This window comes from Oncorhynchus mykiss, chromosome 15 (genome assembly GCF_057628025.1).
Source record: "Oncorhynchus mykiss isolate SJ-2025 chromosome 15, ASM5762802v1, whole genome shotgun sequence".
Lineage (NCBI taxonomy): Eukaryota > Metazoa > Chordata > Actinopteri > Salmoniformes > Salmonidae > Oncorhynchus > Oncorhynchus mykiss.
The window spans coordinates 80,674,342-80,700,052 of NC_143036.1; the positions used below are offsets into that span (position 1 = coordinate 80,674,342).

General features: G+C 35.6%; 1 protein-coding gene across 2 annotated transcripts in view; it reads left to right on the forward strand.

Annotated features, from left to right (window-relative positions):
- Window positions 1–25,711, forward strand: part of nup107 (nucleoporin 107) — a 53,157-nt gene that overhangs the window by 23,097 nt on the left and 4,349 nt on the right. The gene's annotated exons all lie outside the window — the stretch shown is intronic.

A 25,711-nucleotide genomic window follows, 5' to 3' on the forward strand; every position in this document is an offset into this window, starting at 1 on the left:
TCTCTCATACTACTAACACATCCTCACATCAACCATGTTGTTGATCTATTGTTCTCTCATACTACTAACACATCCTCACATCAACCATGTTGTTGATCTATTGTTCTCTCATACTACTAACACATCAACCATGTTGTTGATCTATTGTTCTCTCATACTACTAACACATCAACCATGTTGTTGATCTATTGTTCTCTCATACTACTAACACATCCTCACATCAACCATGTTGTTGATCCATTGTTCTCTCATACTACTAACACATCAACCATGTTGTTGATCTATTGTTCTCTCATACTACTAACACATCAACCATGTTGTTGATCTATTGTTCTCTCATACTACTAACACATCAACCATGTTGTTGATCTATTGTTCTCTCATACTACTAACACATCCTCACATCAACCATGTTGTTGATCTATTGTTCTCTCATACTACTAACACATCAACCATGTTGTTGATCCATTGTTCTCTCATACTACTAACACATCAACCATGTTGTTGATCCATTGTTCTCTCATACTACTAACACATCAACCATGTTGTTGATCTATTGTTCTCTCATACTACTAACACATCAACCATGTTGTTGATCCATTGTTCTCTCATACTACTAACACATCAACCATGTTGTTGATCCATTGTTCTCTCATACTACTAACACATCAACCATGTTGTTGATCTATTGTTCTCTCATACTACTAACACATCCTCACATCAACCATGTTGTTGATCTATTGTTCTCTCATACTACTAACACATCAACCATGTTGTTGATCTATTGTTCTCCTCATACTACTAACACATCAACCATGTTGTTGATCTATTGTTCTCTCATACTACTAACACATCAACCATGTTGTTGATCTATTGTTCTCCTCATACTACTAACACATCAACCATGTTGTTGATCTATTGTTCTCTCATACTACTAACACATCAACCATGTTGTTGATCTATTGTTCTCTCATACTACTAACACATCAACCATGTTGTTGATCCATTGTTCTCTCATACTACTAACACATCAACCATGTTGTTGATCCATTGTTCTCTCATACTACTAACACATCAACCATGTTGTTGATCTACTGTTCTCTCATACTACTAACACATCAACCATGTTGTTGATCTATTGTTCTCCTCATACTACTAACACATCAACCATGTTGTTGATCCATTGTTCTCTCATACTACTAACACATCAACCATGTTGTTGATCTACTGTTCTCTCATACTACTAACACATCAACCATGTTGTTGATCTATTGTTCTCCTCATAGTACTAACACATCAACCATGTTGTTGATCTACTGTTCTCTCATACTACTAACACATCAACCATGTTGTTGATCCATTGTTCTCCTCATACTACTAACACATCCCCACATCAACCATGTTGTTGATCTATTGTTCTCTCATACTACTAACACATCAACCATGTTGTTGATCTATTGTTCTCTCATACTACTAACACATCAACCATGTTGTTGATCCACTGTTCTCTCATACTACTAACACATCAACCATGTTGTTGATCTACTGTTCTCTCATACTACTAACACATCAACCATGTTGTTGATCTATTGTTCTCTCATACTACTAACACATCAACCATGTTGTTGATCTATTGTTCTCTCATACTACTAACACATCAACCATGTTGTTGATCTATTGTTCTCTCATACTACTAACACATCAACCATGTTGTTGATCTATTGTTCTCTCATACTACTAACACATCAACCATGTTGTTGATCTATTGTTCTCTCATACTACTAACACATCAACCATGTTGTTGATCCATTGTTCTCTCATACTACTAACACATCAACCATGTTGTTGATCTATTGTTCTCTCATACTACTAACACATCAACCATGTTGTTGATCTATTGTTCTCTCATACTACTAACACATCAACCATGTTGTTGATCCATTGTTCTCTCATACTACTAACACATCAACCATGTTGTTGATCTACTGTTCTCTCATACTACTAACACATCAACCATGTTGTTGATCCATTGTTCTCTCATACTACTAACACATCAACCATGTTGTTGATCTATTGTTCTCTCATACTACTAACACATCAACCATGTTGTTGATCTATTGTTCTCTCATACTACTAACACATCAACCATGTTGTTGATCTATTGTTCTCTCATACTACTAACACATCAACCATGTTGTTGATCTATTGTTCTCTCATACTACTAACACATCAACCATGTTGTTGATCCATTGTTTTCCTCATACTACTAACACATCAACCATGTTGTTGATCTATTGTTCTCTCATACTACTAACACATCAACCATGTTGTTGATCTATTGTTCTCTCATACTACTAACACATCAACCATGTTGTTGATCTATTGTTCTCTCATACTACTAACACATCAACCATGTTGTTGATCTATTGTTCTCTCATACTACTAACACATCAACCATGTTGTTGATCTACTGTTCTCTCATACTACTAACACATCAACCATGTTGTTGATCTATTGTTCTCCTCATACTACTAACACATCAACCATGTTGTTGATCTATTGTTCTCCTCATACTACTAACACATCAACCATGTTGTTGATCTATTGTTCTCTCATACTACTAACACATCAACCATGTTGTTGATCTATTGTTCTCCTCATACTACTAACACATCAACCATGTTGTTGATCTATTGTTCTCCTCATACTACTAACACATCAACCATGTTGTTGATCTATTGTTCTCCTCATACTACTAACACATCAACCATGTTGTTGATCTATTGTTCTCTCATACTACTAACACATCAACCATGTTGTTGATCTACTGTTCTCCTCATACTACTAACACATCAACCATGTTGTTGATCTACTGTTCTCTCATACTACTAACACATCAACCATGTTGTTGATCTATTGTTCTCCTCATACTACTAACACATCAACCATGTTGTTGATCTATTGTTCTCTCATACTACTAACACATCAACCATGTTGTTGATCTATTGTTCTCTCATACTACTAACACATCCTCACATCAACCATGTTGTTGATCTATTGTTCTCTCATACTACTAACACATCAACCATGTTGTTGATCTATTGTTCTCTCATACTACTAACACATCCTCACATCAACCATGTTGTTGATCTACTGTTCTCTCATACTACTAACACATCCTCACATCAACCATGTTGTTGATCCATTGTTCTCTCATACTACTAACACATCAACCATGTTGTTGATCCATTGTTCTCCTCCACTACTAACACATCAACCATGTTGTTGATCCATTGTTCTCTCATACTACTAACACATCAACCATGTTGTTGATCTATTGTTCTCTCATACTACTAACACATCCTCACATCAACCATGTTGTTGATCCATTGTTCTCTCATACTACTAACACATCAACCATGTTGTTGATCCATTGTTCTCTCATACTACTAACACATCAACCATGTTGTTGATCTACTGTTCTCTCATACTACTAACACATCAACCATGTTGTTGATCTATTGTTCTCTCATACTACTAACACATCAACCATGTTGTTGATCTATTGTTCTCTCATACTACTAACACATCAACCATGTTGTTGATCTATTGTTCTCTCATACTACTAACACATCAACCATGTTGTTGATCTATTGTTCTCTCATACTACTAACACATCCTCACATCAACCATGTTGTTGATCCATTGTTCTCTCATACTACTAACACATCAACCATGTTGTTGATCCATTGTTCTCTCATACTACTAACACATCAACCATGTTGTTGATCTATTGTTCTCCTCATACTACTAACACATCAACCATGTTGTTGATCTACTGTTCTCTCATACTACTAACACATCAACCATGTTGTTGATCTATTGTTCTCTCATACTACTAACACATCAACCATGTTGTTGATCTATTGTTCTCCTCATACTACTAACACATCAACCATGTTGTTGATCCATTGTTCTCCTCATACTACTAACACATCAACCATGTTGTTGATCCATTGTTCTCTCATACTACTAACACATCAACCATGTTGTTGATCTATTGTTCTCTCATACTACTAACACATCAACCATGTTGTTGATCTATTGTTCTCTCATACTACTAACACATCAACCATGTTGTTGATCTACTGTTCTCTCATACTACTAACACATCCTCACATCAACCATGTTGTTGATCTACTGTTCTCTCATACTACTAACACATCAACCATGTTGTTGATCCATTGTTCTCTCATACTACTAACACATCAACCATGTTGTTGATCCATTGTTCTCTCATACTACTAACACATCAACCATGTTGTTGATCCATTGTTCTCTCATACTACTAACACATCAACCATGTTGTTGATCCATTGTTCTCTCATACTACTAACACATCAACCATGTTGTTGATCTATTGTTCTCTCATACTACTAACACATCAACCATGTTGTTGATCTATTGTTCTCTCATACTACTAACACATCAACCATGTTGTTGATCCATTGTTCTCTCATACTACTAACACATCAACCATGTTGTTGATCTATTGTTCTCTCATACTACTAACACATCAACCATGTTGTTGATCTATTGTTCTCTCATACTACTAACACATCAACCATGTTGTTGATCTATTGTTCTCTCATACTACTAACACATCCTCACATCAACCATGTTGTTGATCCATTGTTCTCTCATACTACTAACACATCAACCATGTTGTTGATCCATTGTTCTCTCATACTACTAACACATCAACCATGTTGTTGATCTATTGTTCTCTCATACTACTAACACATCAACCATGTTGTTGATCTACTGTTCTCTCATACTACTAACACATCAACCATGTTGTTGATCTACTGTTCTCTCATACTACTAACACATCAACCATGTTGTTGATCTATTGTTCTCTCATACTACTAACACATCAACCATGTTGTTGATCCATTGTTCTCTCATACTACTAACACATCAACCATGTTGTTGATCTATTGTTCTCTCATACTACTAACACATCAACCATGTTGTTGATCTACTGTTCTCTCATACTACTAACACATCAACCATGTTGTTGATCTACTGTTCTCTCATACTACTAACACATCAACCATGTTGTTGATCTATTGTTCTCTCATACTACTAACACATCAACCATGTTGTTGATCTATTGTTCTCCTCATACTACTAACACATCAACCATGTTGTTGATCTACTGTTCTCTCATACTACTAACACATCAACCATGTTGTTGATCTATTGTTCTCTCATACTACTAACACATCAACCATGTTGTTGATCTATTGTTCTCTCATACTACTAACACATCCTCACATCAACCATGTTGTTGATCCATTGTTCTCTCATACTACTAACACATCAACCATGTTGTTGATCCATTGTTCTCTCATACTACTAACACATCAACCATGTTGTTGATCTATTGTTCTCTCATACTACTAACACATCAACCATGTTGTTGATCTACTGTTCTCTCATACTACTAACACATCAACCATGTTGTTGATCTACTGTTCTCTCATACTACTAACACATCAACCATGTTGTTGATCTATTGTTCTCTCATACTACTAACACATCAACCATGTTGTTGATCCATTGTTCTCTCATACTACTAACACATCAACCATGTTGTTGATCTATTGTTCTCTCATACTACTAACACATCAACCATGTTGTTGATCTACTGTTCTCTCATACTACTAACACATCAACCATGTTGTTGATCTACTGTTCTCTCATACTACTAACACATCAACCATGTTGTTGATCTATTGTTCTCTCATACTACTAACACATCAACCATGTTGTTGATCTATTGTTCTCCTCATACTACTAACACATCAACCATGTTGTTGATCTACTGTTCTCTCATACTACTAACACATCAACCATGTTGTTGATCTACTGTTCTCTCATACTACTAACACATCAACCATGTTGTTGATCTATTGTTCTCTCATACTACTAACACATCAACCATGTTGTTGATCTATTGTTCTCTCATACTACTAACACATCAACCATGTTGTTGATCCATTGTTCTCTCATACTACTAACACATCAACCATGTTGTTGATCTATTGTTCTCTCATACTACTAACACATCAACCATGTTGTTGATCTATTGTTCTCTCATACTACTAACACATCAACCATGTTGTTGATCTATTGTTCTCTCATACTACTAACACATCAACCATGTTGTTGATCTATTGTTCTCTCATACTACTAACACATCAACCATGTTGTTGATCCATTGTTCTCTCATACTACTAACACATCAACCATGTTGTTGATCTATTGTTCTCTCATACTACTAACACATCAACCATGTTGTTGATCTATTGTTCTCTCATACTACTAACACATCAACCATGTTGTTGATCTATTGTTCTCTCATACTACTAACACATCCTCACATCAACCATGTTGTTGATCTATTGTTCTCTCATACTACTAACACATCAACCATGTTGTTGATCTATTGTTCTCTCATACTACTAACACATCAACCATGTTGTTGATCTATTGTTCTCTCATACTACTAACACATCAACCATGTTGTTGATCTATTGTTCTCTCATACTACTAACACATCAACCATGTTGTTGATCTATTGTTCTCTCATACTACTAACACATCAACCATGTTGTTGATCTATTGTTCTCTCATACTACTAACACATCAACCATGTTGTTGATCTATTGTTCTCTCATACTACTAACACATCAACCATGTTGTTGATCTACTGTTCTCTCATACTACTAACACATCAACCATGTTGTTGATCTATTGTTCTCTCATACTACTAACACATCAACCATGTTGTTGATCTATTGTTCTCCTCATACTACTAACACATCAACCATGTTGTTGATCTATTGTTCTCTCATACTACTAACACATCCTCACATCAACCATGTTGTTGATCTACTGTTCTCTCATACTACTAACACATCAACCATGTTGTTGATCTATTGTTCTCTCATACTACTAACACATCAACCATGTTGTTGATCTATTGTTCTCCTCATACTACTAACACATCAACCATGTTGTTGATCTATTGTTCTCTCATACTACTAACACATCAACCATGTTGTTGATCCATTGTTCTCCTCATACTACTAACACATCCTCACATCAACCATGTTGTTGATCTATTGTTCTCTCATACTACTAACACATCCTCACATCAACCATGTTGTTGATCCATTGTTCTCTCATACTACTAACACATCAACCATGTTGTTGATCTACTGTTCTCCTCATACTACTAACACATCAACCATGTTGTTGATCCATTGTTCTCCTCATAGTACTAACACATCAACCATGTTGTTGATCTACTGTTCTCTCATACTACTAACACATCAACCATGTTGTTGATCTATTGTTCTCTCATACTACTAACACATCAACCATGTTGTTGATCTATTGTTCTCTCATACTACTAACACATCCTCACATCAACCATGTTGTTGATCTATTGTTCTCTCATACTACTAACACATCAACCATGTTGTTGATCTACTGTTCTCTCATACTACTAACACATCAACCATGTTGTTGATCTATTGTTCTCTCATACTACTAACACATCAACCATGTTGTTGATCTACTGTTCTCTCATACTACTAACACATCAACCATGTTGTTGATCCATTGTTCTCTCATACTACTAACACATCCTCACATCAACCATGTTGTTGATCCATTGTTCTCTCATACTACTAACACATCCTCACATCAACCATGTTGTTGATCTATTGTTCTCTCATACTACTAACACATCAACCATGTTGTTGATCCATTGTTCTCTCATACTACTAACACATCAACCATGTTGTTGATCTATTGTTCTCTCATACTACTAACACATCAACCATGTTGTTGATCCATTGTTCTCTCATACTACTAACACATCCTCACATCAACCATGTTGTTGATCTATTGTTCTCTCATACTACTAACACATCAACCATGTTGTTGATCTATTGTTCTCTCATACTACTAACACATCCTCACATCAACCATGTTGTTGATCTATTGTTCTCTCATACTACTAACACATCAACCATGTTGTTGATCCATTGTTCTCTCATACTACTAACACATCCTCACATCAACCATGTTGTTGATCTATTGTTCTCTCATACTACTAACACATCAACCATGTTGTTGATCTATTGTTCTCTCATACTACTAACACATCCTCACATCAACCATGTTGTTGATCTATTGTTCTCTCATACTACTAACACATCAACCATGTTGTTGATCCATTGTTCTCTCATACTACTAACACATCAACCATGTTGTTGATCCATTGTTCTCTCATACTACTAACACATCAACCATGTTGTTGATCTATTGTTCTCTCATACTACTAACACATCCTCACATCAACCATGTTGTTGATCTATTGTTCTCTCATACTACTAACACATCAACCATGTTGTTGATCTATTGTTCTCTCATACTACTAACACATCAACCATGTTGTTGATCTATTGTTCTCCTCATACTACTAACACATCAACCATGTTGTTGATCTATTGTTCTCTCATACTACTAACACATCAACCATGTTGTTAATCCATTGTTCTCTCATACTACTAACACATCAACCATGTTGTTGATCCATTGTTCTCTCATACTACTAACACATCCTCACATCAACCATGTTGTTGATCTATTGTTCTCTCATACTACTAACACATCAACCATGTTGTTGATCCATTGTTCTCCTCATACTACTAACACATCAACCATGTTGTTGATCCATTGTTCTCCTCATACTACTAACACATCAACCATGTTGTTGATCCATTGTTCTCCTCATACTACTAACACATCAACCATGTTGTTGATCCATTGTTCTCTCATACCACTAACACATCAACCATGTTGTTGATCCATTGTTCTCCTCATACTACTAACACATCAACCATGTTGTTGATCTATTGTTCTCTCATACTACTAACACATCAACCATGTTGTTGATCCATTGTTCTCCTCATACTACTAACACATCAACCATGTTGTTGATCTATTGTTCTCTCATACTACTAACACATCAACCATGTTGTTGATCTACTGTTCTCTCATACTACTAACACATCAACCATGTTGTTGATCTACTGTTCTCTCATACTACTAACACATCAACCATGTTGTTGATCTACTGTTCTCTCATACTACTAACACATCAACCATGTTGTTGATCTATTGTTCTCCTCATACTACTAACACATCAACCATGTTGTTGATCTACTGTTCTCTCATACTACTAACACATCAACCATGTTGTTGATCTATTGTTCTCTCATACTACTAACACATCAACCATGTTGTTGATCTATTGTTCTCTCATACTACTAACACATCCTCACATCAACCATGTTGTTGATCTATTGTTCTCTCATACTACTAACACATCAACCATGTTGTTGATCTATTGTTCTCTCATACTACTAACACATCAACCATGTTGTTGATCTATTGTTCTCTCATACTACTAACACATCAACCATGTTGTTGATCTATTGTTCTCCTCATACTACTAACACATCAACCATGTTGTTGATCTATTGTTCTCCTCATACTACTAACACATCAACCATGTTGTTGATCTATTGTTCTCTCATACTACTAACACATCAACCATGTTGTTGATCTATTGTTCTCTCATACTACTAACACATCAACCATGTTGTTGATCTACTGTTCTCTCATACTACTAACACATCAACCATGTTGTTGATCTATTGTTCTCCTCATACTACTAACACATCAACCATGTTGTTGATCTATTGTTCTCTCATACTACTAACACATCCTCACATCAACCATGTTGTTGATCCATTGTTCTCTCATACTACTAACACATCAACCATGTTGTTGATCTATTGTTCTCTCATACTACTAACACATCAACCATGTTGTTGATCCATTGTTCTCTCATACTACTAACACATCCTCACATCAACCATGTTGTTGATCTACTGTTCTCCTCCACTACTAACACATCAACCATGTTGTTGATCCATTGTTCTCTCATACTACTAACACATCAACCATGTTGTTGATCCATTGTTCTCTCATACTACTAACACATCAACCATGTTGTTGATCCATTGTTCTCTCATACTACTAACACATCAACCATGTTGTTGATCCATTGTTCTCTCATACTACTAACACATCAACCATGTTGTTGATCTATTGTTCTCTCATACTACTAACACATCAACCATGTTGTTGATCCATTGTTCTCTCATACTACTAACACATCCTCACATCAACCATGTTGTTGATCTACTGTTCTCCTCCACTACTAACACATCAACCATGTTGTTGATCCATTGTTCTCTCATACTACTAACACATCAACCATGTTGTTGATCTATTGTTCTCTCATACTACTAACACATCAACCATGTTGTTGATCTACTGTTCTCTCATATTACTAACACATCAACCATGTTGTTGATCTATTGTTCTCTCATACTACTAACACATCAACCATGTTGTTGATCTATTGTTCTCTCATACTACTAACACATCAACCATGTTGTTGATCTATTGTTCTCTCATACTACTAACACATCAACCATGTTGTTGATCTATTGTTCTCCTCATACTACTAACACATCAACCATGTTGTTGATCTATTGTTCTCTCATACTACTAACACATCAACCATGTTGTTGATCTATTGTTCTCTCATACTACTAACACATCCTCACATCAACCATGTTGTTGATCCATTGTTCTCTCATACTACTAACACATCAACCATGTTGTTGATCTATTGTTCTCTCATACTACTAACACATCAACCATGTTGTTGATCTATTGTTCTCTCATACTACTAACACATCCTCACATCAACCATGTTGTTGATCCATTGTTCTCTCATACTACTAACACATCAACCATGTTGTTGATCTATTGTTCTCTCATACTACTAACACATCAACCATGTTGTTGATCTATTGTTCTCTCATACTACTAACACATCAACCATGTTGTTGATCCATTGTTCTCTCATACTACTAACACATCCTCACATCAACCATGTTGTTGATCTACTGTTCTCTCATACTACTAACACATCAACCATGTTGTTGATCTATTGTTCTCTCATACTACTAACACATCAACCATGTTGTTGATCTATTGTTCTCCTCATACTACTAACACATCAACCATGTTGTTGATCCATTGTTCTCCTCATACTACTAACACATCCTCACATCAACCATGTTGTTGATCTATTGTTCTCTCATACTACTAACACATCAACCATGTTGTTGATCCATTGTTCTCTCATACTACTAACACATCAACCATGTTGTTGATCTATTGTTCTCTCATACTACTAACACATCAACCATGTTGTTGATCCATTGTTCTCTCATACTACTAACACATCAACCATGTTGTTGATCCATTGTTCTCTCATAGTACTAACACATCAACCATGTTGTTGATCCATTGTTCTCTCATAGTACTAACACATCAACCATGTTGTTGATCCATTGTTCTCCTCATACTACTAACACATCAACCATGTTGTTGATCTATTGTTCTCTCATACTACTAACACATCAACCATGTTGTTGATCTATTGTTCTCCTCATACTACTAACACATCAACCATGTTGTTGATCTATTGTTCTCTCATACTACTAACACATCAACCATGTTGTTAATCCATTGTTCTCTCATACTACTAACACATCCTCACATCAACCATGTTGTTGATCTATTGTTCTCTCATACTACTAACACATCCTCACATCAACCATGTTGTTAATCTATTGTTCTCCTCATACTACTAACACATCAACCATGTTGTTGATCTATTGTTCTCCTCATACTACTAACACATCAACCATGTTGTTGATCTATTGTTCTCCTCATACTACTAACACATCAACCATGTTGTTAATCTATTGTTCTCCTCATACTACTAACACATCAACCATGTTGTTGATCTATTGTTCTCCTCATACTACTAACACATTAACCATGTTGTTGATCTATTGTTCTCTCATACTACTAACACATCAACCATGTTGTTGATCTATTGTTCTCCTCATACTACTAACACATCAACCATGTTGTTGATCTATTGTTCTCTCATACTACTAACACATCCTCACATCAACCATGTTGTTGATCTACTGTTCTCTCATACTACTAACACATCAACCATGTTGTTGATCTACTGTTCTCTCATACTACTAACACATCAACCATGTTGTTGATCTATTGTTCTCTCATACTACTAACACATCAACCATGTTGTTGATCTATTGTTCTCTCATACTACTAACACATCAACCATGTTGTTGATCTACTGTTCTCTCATACTACTAACACATCAACCATGTTGTTGATCTATTGTTCTCTCATACTACTAACACATCAACCATGTTGTTGATCCATTGTTCTCCTCATACTACTAACACATCAACCATGTTGTTAATCTATTGTTCTCTCATACTACTAACACATCAACCATGTTGTTGATCTATTGTTCTCTCATACTACTAACACATCCTCACATCAACCATGTTGTTGATCTATTGTTCTCTCATACTACTAACACATCAACCATGTTGTTGATCTATTGTTCTCTCATACTACTAACACATCAACCATGTTGTTGATCTATTGTTCTCTCATACTACTAACACATCCTCACATCAACCATGTTGTTGATCTATTGTTCTCCTCATACTACTAACACATCAACCATGTTGTTGATCTATTGTTCTCTCATACTACTAACACATCAACCATGTTGTTGATCTATTGTTCTCTCATACTACTAACACATCAACCATGTTGTTGATCTATTGTTCTCTCATACTACTAACACATCAACCATGTTGTTGATCTATTGTTCTCCTCATACTACTAACACATCAACCATGTTGTTGATCTATTGTTCTCTCATACTACTAACACATCCTCACATCAACCATGTTGTTGATCTACTGTTCTCTCATACTACTAACACATCAACCATGTTGTTGATCTATTGTTCTCTCATACTACTAACACATCAACCATGTTGTTGATCTATTGTTCTCTCATACTACTAACACATCAACCATGTTGTTGATCTATTGTTCTCTCATACTACTAACACATCAACCATGTTGTTGATCCATTGTTCTCTCATACTACTAACACATCCTCACATCAACCATGTTGTTGATCTACTGTTCTCCTCCACTACTAACACATCAACCATGTTGTTGATCCATTGTTCTCTCATACTACTAACACATCAACCATGTTGTTGATCTATTGTTCTCTCATACTACTAACACATCAACCATGTTGTTGATCTACTGTTCTCTCATATTACTAACACATCAACCATGTTGTTGATCTATTGTTCTCTCATACTACTAACACATCAACCATGTTGTTGATCTATTGTTCTCTCATACTACTAACACATCAACCATGTTGTTGATCTATTGTTCTCTCATACTACTAACACATCAACCATGTTGTTGATCTATTGTTCTCCTCATACTACTAACACATCAACCATGTTGTTGATCTATTGTTCTCTCATACTACTAACACATCAACCATGTTGTTGATCTATTGTTCTCTCATACTACTAACACATCCTCACATCAACCATGTTGTTGATCCATTGTTCTCTCATACTACTAACACATCAACCATGTTGTTGATCTATTGTTCTCTCATACTACTAACACATCAACCATGTTGTTGATCTATTGTTCTCTCATACTACTAACACATCCTCACATCAACCATGTTGTTGATCCATTGTTCTCTCATACTACTAACACATCAACCATGTTGTTGATCTATTGTTCTCTCATACTACTAACACATCAACCATGTTGTTGATCTATTGTTCTCTCATACTACTAACACATCAACCATGTTGTTGATCCATTGTTCTCTCATACTACTAACACATCAACCATGTTGTTGATCCATTGTTCTCTCATAGTACTAACACATCAACCATGTTGTTGATCCATTGTTCTCTCATAGTACTAACACATCAACCATGTTGTTGATCCATTGTTCTCCTCATACTACTAACACATCAACCATGTTGTTGATCTATTGTTCTCTCATACTACTAACACATCCTCACATCAACCATGTTGTTAATCTATTGTTCTCCTCATACTACTAACACATCAACCATGTTGTTGATCTATTGTTCTCTCATACTACTAACACATCAACCATGTTGTTGATCTATTGTTCTCCTCATACTACTAACACATCAACCATGTTGTTAATCTATTGTTCTCCTCATACTACTAACACATCAACCATGTTGTTGATCTATTGTTCTCCTCATACTACTAACACATCAACCATGTTGTTGATCTATTGTTCTCCTCATACTACTAACACATCAACCATGTTGTTAATCTATTGTTCTCCTCATACTACTAACACATCAACCATGTTGTTGATCTATTGTTCTCCTCATACTACTAACACATTAACCATGTTGTTGATCTATTGTTCTCTCATACTACTAACACATCAACCATGTTGTTGATCTATTGTTCTCCTCATACTACTAACACATCAACCATGTTGTTGATCTATTGTTCTCTCATACTACTAACACATCAACCATGTTGTTGATCTATTGTTCTCTCATACTACTAACACATCAACCATGTTGTTGATCTATTGTTCTCTCATACTACTAACACATCAACCATGTTGTTGATCTACTGTTCTCTCATACTACTAACACATCAACCATGTTGTTGATCTATTGTTCTCTCATACTACTAACACATCAACCATGTTGTTGATCCATTGTTCTCCTCATACTACTAACACATCAACCATGTTGTTAATCTATTGTTCTCTCATACTACTAACACATCAACCATGTTGTTGATCTATTGTTCTCCTCATACTACTAACACATCAACCATGTTGTTGATCTATTGTTCTCTCATACTACTAACACATCCTCACATCAACCATGTTGTTGATCTATTGTTCTCTCATACTACTAACACATCAACCATGTTGTTGATCTATTGTTCTCTCATACTACTAACACATCAACCATGTTGTTGATCTATTGTTCTCTCATACTACTAACACATCCTCACATCAACCATGTTGTTGATCTATTGTTCTCCTCATACTACTAACACATCAACCATGTTGTTGATCTATTGTTCTCTCATACTACTAACACATCAACCATGTTGTTGATCTATTGTTCTCTCATACTACTAACACATCAACCATGTTGTTGATCTATTGTTCTCTCATACTACTAACACATCAACCATGTTGTTGATCTATTGTTCTCCTCATACTACTAACACATCAACCATGTTGTTGATCTATTGTTCTCTCATACTACTAACACATCCTCACATCAACCATGTTGTTGATCTACTGTTCTCTCATACTACTAACACATCAACCATGTTGTTGATCTATTGTTCTCTCATACTACTAACACATCAACCATGTTGTTGATCTATTGTTCTCTCATACTACTAACACATCAACCATGTTGTTGATCTATTGTTCTCTCATACTACTAACACATCAACCATGTTGTTGATCCATTGTTCTCCTCATACTACTAACACATCAACCATGTTGTTGATCCATTGTTCTCTCATACTACTAACACATCAACCATGTTGTTGATCTATTGTTCTCTCATACTACTAACACATCAACCATGTTGTTGATCCATTGTTCTCTCATACTACTAACACATCAACCATGTTGTTGATCTATTGTTCTCTCATACTACTAACACATCAACCATGTTGTTGATCCATTGTTCTCTCATACTACTAACACATCAACCATGTTGTTGATCTATTGTTCTCTCATACTACTAACACATCAACCATGTTGTTGATCTATTGTTCTCTCATACTACTAACACATCAACCATGTTGTTGATCTATTGTTCTCTCATACTACTAACACATCAACCATGTTGTTGATCTATTGTTCTCCTCATACTACTAACACATCAACCATGTTGTTGATCTACTGTTCTCTCATACTACTAACACATCCTCACATCAACCATGTTGTTGATCTATTGTTCTCTCATACTACTAACACATCCTCACATCAACCATGTTGTTGATCTATTGTTCTCTCATACTACTAACACATCAACCATGTTGTTGATCCATTGTTCTCCTCATACTACTAACACATCAACCATGTTGTTGATCTATTGTTCTCTCATACTACTAACACATCAACCATGTTGTTGATCTATTGTTCTCTCATACTACTAACACATCAACCATGTTGTTGATCTATTGTTCTCTCATACTACTAACACATCAACCATGTTGTTGATCTATTGTTCTCTCATACTACTAACACATCAACCATGTTGTTGATCTATTGTTCTCTCATACTACTAACACATCAACCATGTTGTTGATCTACTGTTCTCTCATACTACTAACACATCAACCATGTTGTTGATCTATTGTTCTCTCATACTACTAACACATCCTCACATCAACCATGTTGTTGATCCATTGTTCTCTCATACTACTAACACATCAACCATGTTGTTGATCTATTGTTCTCTCATACTACTAACACATCAACCATGTTGTTGATCTATTGTTCTCCTCATACTACTAACACATCAACCATGTTGTTGATCTACTGTTCTCTCATACTACTAACACATCAACCATGTTGTTGATCTATTGTTCTCTCATACTACTAACACATCAACCATGTTGTTGATCTACTGTTCTCTCATACTACTAACACATCAACCATGTTGTTGATCCATTGTTCTCCTCATACTACTAACACATCAACCATGTTGTTGATCTACTGTTCTCTCATACTACTAACACATCAACCATGTTGTTGATCTATTGTTCTCTCATACTACTAACACATCAACCATGTTGTTGATCTACTGTTCTCTCATACTACTAACACATCAACCATGTTGTTGATCTATTGTTCTCCTCATACTACTAACACATCAACCATGTTGTTGATCTACTGTTCTCTCATACTACTAACACATCAACCATGTTGTTGATCTACTGTTCTCTCATACTACTAACACATCAACCATGTTGTTGATCTACTGTTCTCTCATACTACTAACACATCAACCATGTTGTTGATCTACTGTTCTCTCATACTACTAACACATCAACCATGTTGTTGATCTATTGTTCTCCTCATACTACTAACACATCAACCATGTTGTTGATCTATTGTTCTCTCATACTACTAACACATCAACCATGTTGTTGATCTATTGTTCTCTCATACTACTAACACATCAACCATGTTGTTGATCTATTGTTCTCTCATACTACTAACACATCCTCACATCAACCATGTTGTTGATCTATTGTTCTCCTCATACTACTAACACATCAACCATGTTGTTGATCTATTGTTCTCTCATACTACTAACACATCAACCATGTTGTTGATCTATTGTTCTCCTCCACTACTAACACATCAACCATGTTGTTGATCTATTGTTCTCCTCATACTACTAACACATCAACCATGTTGTTGATCTATTGTTCTCTCATACTACTAACACATCAACCATGTTGTTGATCTATTGTTCTCCTCATACTACTAACACATCAACCATGTTGTTGATCTACTGTTCTCTCATACTACTAACACATCAACCATGTTGTTGATCTATTGTTCTCTCATACTACTAACACATCAACCATGTTGTTGATCTATTGTTCTCTCATACTACTAACACATCAACCATGTTGTTGATCTATTGTTCTCTCATACTACTAACACATCAACCATGTTGTTGATCTATTGTTCTCTCATACTACTAACACATCAACCATGTTGTTGATCTATTGTTCTCTCATACTACTAACACATCAACCATGTTGTTGATCTATTGTTCTCTCATACTACTAACACATCAACCATGTTGTTGATCTATTGTTCTCTCATACTACTAACACATCAACCATGTTGTTGATCTACTGTTCTCTCATACTACTAACACATCAACCATGTTGTTGATCTATTGTTCTCTCATACTACTAACACATCAACCATGTTGTTGATCTATTGTTCTCTCATACTACTAACACATCAACCATGTTGTTGATCTACTGTTCTCTCATACTACTAACACATCAACCATGTTGTTGATCTATTGTTCTCTCATACTACTAACACATCAACCATGTTGTTGATCCATTGTTCTCTCATACTACTAACACATCAACCATGTTGTTGATCTATTGTTCTCTCATACTACTAACACATCAACCATGTTGTTGATCTATTGTTCTCTCATACTACTAACACATCAACCATGTTGTTGATCTATTGTTCTCTCATACTACTAACACATCAACCATGTTGTTGATCTATTGTTCTCCTCATACTACTAACACATCAACCATGTTGTTGATCTATTGTTCTCTCATACTACTAACACATCAACCATGTTGTTGATCTATTGTTCTCCTCATACTACTAACACATCAACCATGTTGTTGATCCATTGTTCTCTCATACTACTAACACATCAACCATGTTGTTGATCTACTGTTCTCTCATACTACTAACACATCAACCATGTTGTTGATCCATTGTTCTCTCATACTACTAACACATCAACCATGTTGTTGATCTACTGTTCTCTCATACTACTAACACATCAACCATGTTGTTGATCTATTGTTCTCTCATACTACTAACACATCAACCATGTTGTTGATCTACTGTTCTCTCATACTACTAACACATCAACCATGTTGTTGATCTATTGTTCTCTCATACTACTAACACATCAACCATGTTGTTGATCTATTGTTCTCTCATACTACTAACACATCAACCATGTTGTTGATCCATTGTTCTCCTCATACTACTAACACATCCTCACATCAACCATGTTGTTGATCTATTGTTCTCTCATACTACTAACACATCCTCACATCAACCATGTTGTTGATCTATTGTTCTCTCATACTACTAACACATCCTCACATCAACCATGTTGTTGATCTATTGTTCTCTCATACTACTAACACATCAACCATGTTGTTGATCTATTGTTCTCTCATACTACTAACACATCAACCATGTTGTTGATCTACTGTTCTCTCATACTACTAACACATCAACCATGTTGTTGATCTACTGTTCTCTCATACTACTAACACATCAACCATGTTGTTGATCTACTGTTCTCCTCATACTACTAACACATCAACCATGTTGTTGATCTACTGTTCTCTCATACTACTAACACATCAACCATGTTGTTGATCTATTGTTCTCTCATACTACTAACACATCCTCACATCAACCATGTTGTTGATCTATTGTTCTCTCATACTACTAACACATCAACCATGTTGTTGATCTATTGTTCTCCTCATACTACTAACACATCAACCATGTTGTTGATCTACTGTTCTCTCATACTACTAACACATCAACCATGTTGTTGATCTATTGTTCTCTCATACTACTAACACATCAACCATGTTGTTGATCTATTGTTCTCTCATACTACTAACACATCAACCATGTTGTTGATCTATTGTTCTCTCATACTACTAACACATCAACCATGTTGTTGATCTATTGTTCTCTCATACTACTAACACATCAACCATGTTGTTGATCTATTGTTCTCTCATACTACTAACACATCAACCATGTTGTTGATCTATTGTTCTCTCATACTACTAACACATCAACCATGTTGTTGATCTACTGTTCTCTCATACTACTAACACATCAACCATGTTGTTGATCTATTGTTCTCTCATACTACTAACACATCAACCATGTTGTTGATCTATTGTTCTCTCATACTACTAACACATCAACCATGTTGTTGATCTACTGTTCTCTCATACTACTAACACATCAACCATGTTGTTGATCTATTGTTCTCTCATACTACTAACACATCAACCATGTTGTTGATCTATTGTTCTCTCATACTACTAACACATCAACCATGTTGTTGATCTATTGTTCTCCTCATACTACTAACACATCAACCATGTTGTTGATCTATTGTTCTCTCATACTACTAACACATCAACCATGTTGTTGATCTATTGTTCTCTCATACTACTAACACATCAACCATGTTGTTGATCTATTGTTCTCTCATACTACTAACACATCAACCATGTTGTTGATCTACTGTTCTCTCATACTACTAACACATCAACCATGTTGTTGATCCATTGTTCTCCTCATACTACTAACACATCAACCATGTTGTTGATCTACTGTTCTCTCATACTACTAACACATCAACCATGTTGTTGATCCATTGTTCTCTCATACTACTAACACATCAACCATGTTGTTGATCCATTGTTCTCTCATACTACTAACACATCAACCATGTTGTTGATCTATTGTTCTCTCATACTACTAACACATCAACCATGTTGTTGATCTATTGTTCTCTCATACTACTAACACATCCTCACATCAACCATGTTGTTGATCTATTGTTCTCTCATACTACTAACACATCAACCATGTTGTTGATCTATTGTTCTCTCATACTACTAACACATCAACCATGTTGTTGATCCATTGTTCTCTCATACTACTAACACATCAACCATGTTGTTGATCTATTGTTCTCTCATACTACTAACACATCAACCATGTTGTTGATCTATTGTTCTCTCATACTACTAACACATCCTCACATCAACCATGTTGTTGATCTACTGTTCTCTCATACTACTAACACATCAACCATGTTGTTGATCTATTGTTCTCTCATACTACTAACACATCAACCATGTTGTTGATCTATTGTTCTCTCATACTACTAACACATCAACCATGTTGTTGATCTATTGTTCTCCTCATACTACTAACACATCAACCATGTTGTTGATCTACTGTTCTCTCATACTACTAACACATCAACCATGTTGTTGATCTATTGTTCTCTCATACTACTAACACATCAACCATGTTGTTGATCTATTGTTCTCCTCATACTACTAACACATCAACCATGTTGTTGATCTACTGTTCTCTCATACTACTAACACATCAACCATGTTGTTGATCCATTGTTCTCTCATACTACTAACACATCAACCATGTTGTTGATCCATTGTTCTCTCATACTACTAACACATCAACCATGTTGTTGATCTATTGTTCTCTCATACTACTAACACATCAACCATGTTGTTGATCTATTGTTCTCCTGATACTACTAACACATCAACCATGTTGTTGATCTATTGTTCTCTCATACTACTAACACATCAACCATGTTGTTGATCTATTGTTCTCTCATACTACTAACACATCCTCACATCAACCATGTTGTTGATCTATTGTTCTCTCATACTACTAACACATCAACCATGTTGTTGATCTATTGTTCTCTCATACTACTAACACATCAACCATGTTGTTGATCTATTGTTCTCTCATACTACTAACACATCAACCATGTTGTTGATCTACTGTTCTCCTCATACTACTAACACATCCTCCATGTTGTTGATCTACTGTTCTCCTCATACTACTAACACATCAACCATGTTGTTGATCTACTGTTCTCTCATACTACTAACACATCAACCATGTTGTTGATCTATTGTTCTCCTCATACTACTAACACATCAACCATGTTGTTGATCTATTGTTCTCTCATACTACTAACACATCAACCATGTTGTTGATCTATTGTTCTCCTCATACTACTAACACATCAACCATGTTGTTGATCTATTGTTCTCTCATACTACTAACACATCCCCACATCAACCATGTTGTTGATCTATTGTTCTCTCATACTACTAACACATCAACCATGTTGTTGATCTACTGTTCTCCTCATACTACTAACACATCCCCACATCAACCATGTTGTTGATCTACTGTTCTCTCATACTACTAACACATCCCCACATCAACCATGTTGTTGATCTATTGTTCTCTCATACTACTAACACATCAACCATGTTGTTGATCTACTGTTCTCCTCATACTACTAACACATCCCCACATCAACCATGTTGTTGATCTATTGTTCTCTCATACTACTAACACATCAACCATGTTGTTGATCTATTGTTCTCCTCATACTACTAACACATCAACCATGTTGTTGATCTATTGTTCTCCTCATACTACTAACACATCAACCATGTTGTTGATCTATTGTTCTCCTCATACTACTAACACATCAACCATGTTGTTGATCTACTGTTCTCTCATACTACTAACACATCAACCATGTTGTTGATCTATTGTTCTCTCATACTACTAACACATCAACCATGTTGTTGATCCATTGTTCTCTCATACTACTAACACATCAACCATGTTGTTGATCCATTGTTCTCTCATACTACTAACACATCAACCATGTTGTTGATCCATTGTTCTCTCATACTACTAACACATCAACCATGTTGTTGATCTATTGTTCTCTCATACTACTAACACATCCCCACATCAACCATGTTGTTGATCCATTGTTCTCTCATACTACTAACACATCCCCACATCAACCATGTTGTTGATCCATTGTTCTCTCATACTACTAACACATCAACCATGTTGTTGATCCATTGTTCTCTCATACTACTAACACATCAACCATGTTGTTGATCTATTGTTCTCCTCATACTACTAACACATCAACCATGTTGTTGATCTACTGTTCTCTCATACTACTAACACATCAACCATGTTGTTGATCTATTGTTCTCTCATACTACTAACACATCCTCACATCAACCATGTTGTTGATCCATTGTTCTCTCATACTACTAACACATCAACCATGTTGTTGATCTATTGTTCTCTCATACTACTAACACATCCCCACATCAACCATGTTGTTGATCCATTGTTCTCTCATACTACTAACACATCAACCATGTTGTTGATCCATTGTTCTCTCATACTACTAACACATCAACCATGTTGTTGATCTACTGTTCTCTCATACTACTAACACATCAACCATGTTGTTGATCCATTGTTCTCTCATACTACTAACACATCCCCACATCAACCATGTTGTTGATCCATTGTTCTCTCATACTACTAACACATCAACCATGTTGTTGATCCATTGTTCTCTCATACTACTAACACATCAACCATGTTGTTGATCTATTGTTCTCCTCATACTACTAACACATCAACCATGTTGTTGATCTACTGTTCTCTCATACTACTAACACATCAACCATGTTGTTGATCCATTGTTCTCTCATACTACTAACACATCAACCATGTTGTTGATCCATTGTTCTCTCATACTACTAACACATCAACCATGTTGTTGATCTATTGTTCTCCTCATACTACTAACACATCAACCATGTTGTTGATCTATTGTTCTCTCATACTACTAACACATCAACCATGTTGTTGATCTATTGTTCTCTCATACTACTAACACATCAACCATGTTGTTGATCTATTGTTCTCTCATACTACTAACACATCAACCATGTTGTTGATCTATTGTTCTCTCATACTACTAACACATCCTCACATCAACCATGTTGTTGATCCATTGTTCTCTCATACTACTAACACATCAACCATGTTGTTGATCCATTGTTCTCTCATACTACTAACACATCAACCATGTTGTTGATCTATTGTTCTCTCATACTACTAACACATCAACCATGTTGTTGATCTACTGTTCTCTCATACTACTAACACATCAACCATGTTGTTGATCTATTGTTCTCTCATACTACTAACACATCAACCATGTTGTTGATCTACTGTTCTCTCATACTACTAACACATCAACCATGTTGTTGATCTATTGTTCTCTCATACTACTAACACATCAACCATGTTGTTGATCTATTGTTCTCTCATACTACTAACACATCCTCACATCAACCATGTTGTTGATCTATTGTTCTCTCATACTACTAACACATCAACCATGTTGTTGATCTACTGTTCTCTCATACTACTAACACATCAACCATGTTGTTGATCTATTGTTCTCTCATACTACTAACACATCAACCATGTTGTTGATCTACTGTTCTCTCATACTACTAACACATCAACCATGTTGTTGATCTATTGTTCTCTCATACTACTAACACATCAACCATGTTGTTGATCTATTGTTCTCTCATACTACTAACACATCCTCACATCAACCATGTTGTTGATCTATTGTTCTCTCATACTACTAACACATCAACCATGTTGTTGATCTATTGTTCTCTCATACTACTAACACATCAACCATGTTGTTGATCTATTGTTCTCTCATACTACTACCACATCAACCATGTTGTTGATCTATTGTTCTCCTCATACTACTAACACATCAACCATGTTGTTGATCCATTGTTCTCCTCATACTACTAACACATCCTCACATCAACCATGTTGTTGATCTACTGTTCTCTCATACTACTAACACATCAACCATGTTGTTGATCTATTGTTCTCTCATACTACTAACACATCAACCATGTTGTTGATCTACTGTTCTCTCATACTACTAACACATCAACCATGTTGTTGATCTATTGTTCTCCTCATACTACTAACACATCAACCATGTTGTTGATCCATTGTTCTCTCATACTACTAACACATCAACCATGTTGTTGATCTATTGTTCTCTCATACTACTAACACATCAACCATGTTGTTGATCTATTGTTCTCTCATACTACTAACACATCAACCATGTTGTTGATCTATTGTTCTCTCATACTACTAACACATCCTCACATCAACCATGTTGTTGATCTATTGTTCTCCTCATACTTCTAACACATCCTCACATCAACCATGTTGTTGATCTATTGTTCTCTCATACTACTAACACATCAACCATGTTGTTGATCTATTGTTCTCTCATACTACTAACACATCAACCATGTTGTTGATCTATTGTTCTCCTCATACTACTAACACATCAACCATGTTGTTGATCTATTGTTCTCTCATACTACTAACACATCAACCATGTTGTTGATCTATTGTTCTCCTCATACTACTAACACATCAACCATGTTGTTGATCCATTGTTCTCTCATACTACTAACACATCCTCACATCAACCATGTTGTTGATCTATTGTTCTCTCATACTACTAACACATCAACCATGTTGTTGATCCATTGTTCTCTCATACTACTAACACATCAACCATGTTGTTGATCCATTGTTCTCTCATACTACTAACACATCCTCACATCAACCATGTTGTTGATCTATTGTTCTCTCATACTACTAACACATCAACCATGTTGTTGATCTATTGTTCTCTCATACTACTAACACATCAACCATGTTGTTGATCTATTGTTCTCTCATACTACTAACACATCAACCATGTTGTTGATCTATTGTTCTCTCATACTACTAACACATCAACCATGTTGTTGATCTATTGTTCTCTCATACTACTAACACATCAACCATGTTGTTGATCCATTGTTCTCTCATACTACTAACACATCAACCATGTTGTTGATCTATTGTTCTCTCATACTACTAACACATCAACCATGTTGTTGATCCATTGTTCTCTCATACTACTAACACATCAACCATGTTGTTGATCTATTGTTCTCTCATACTA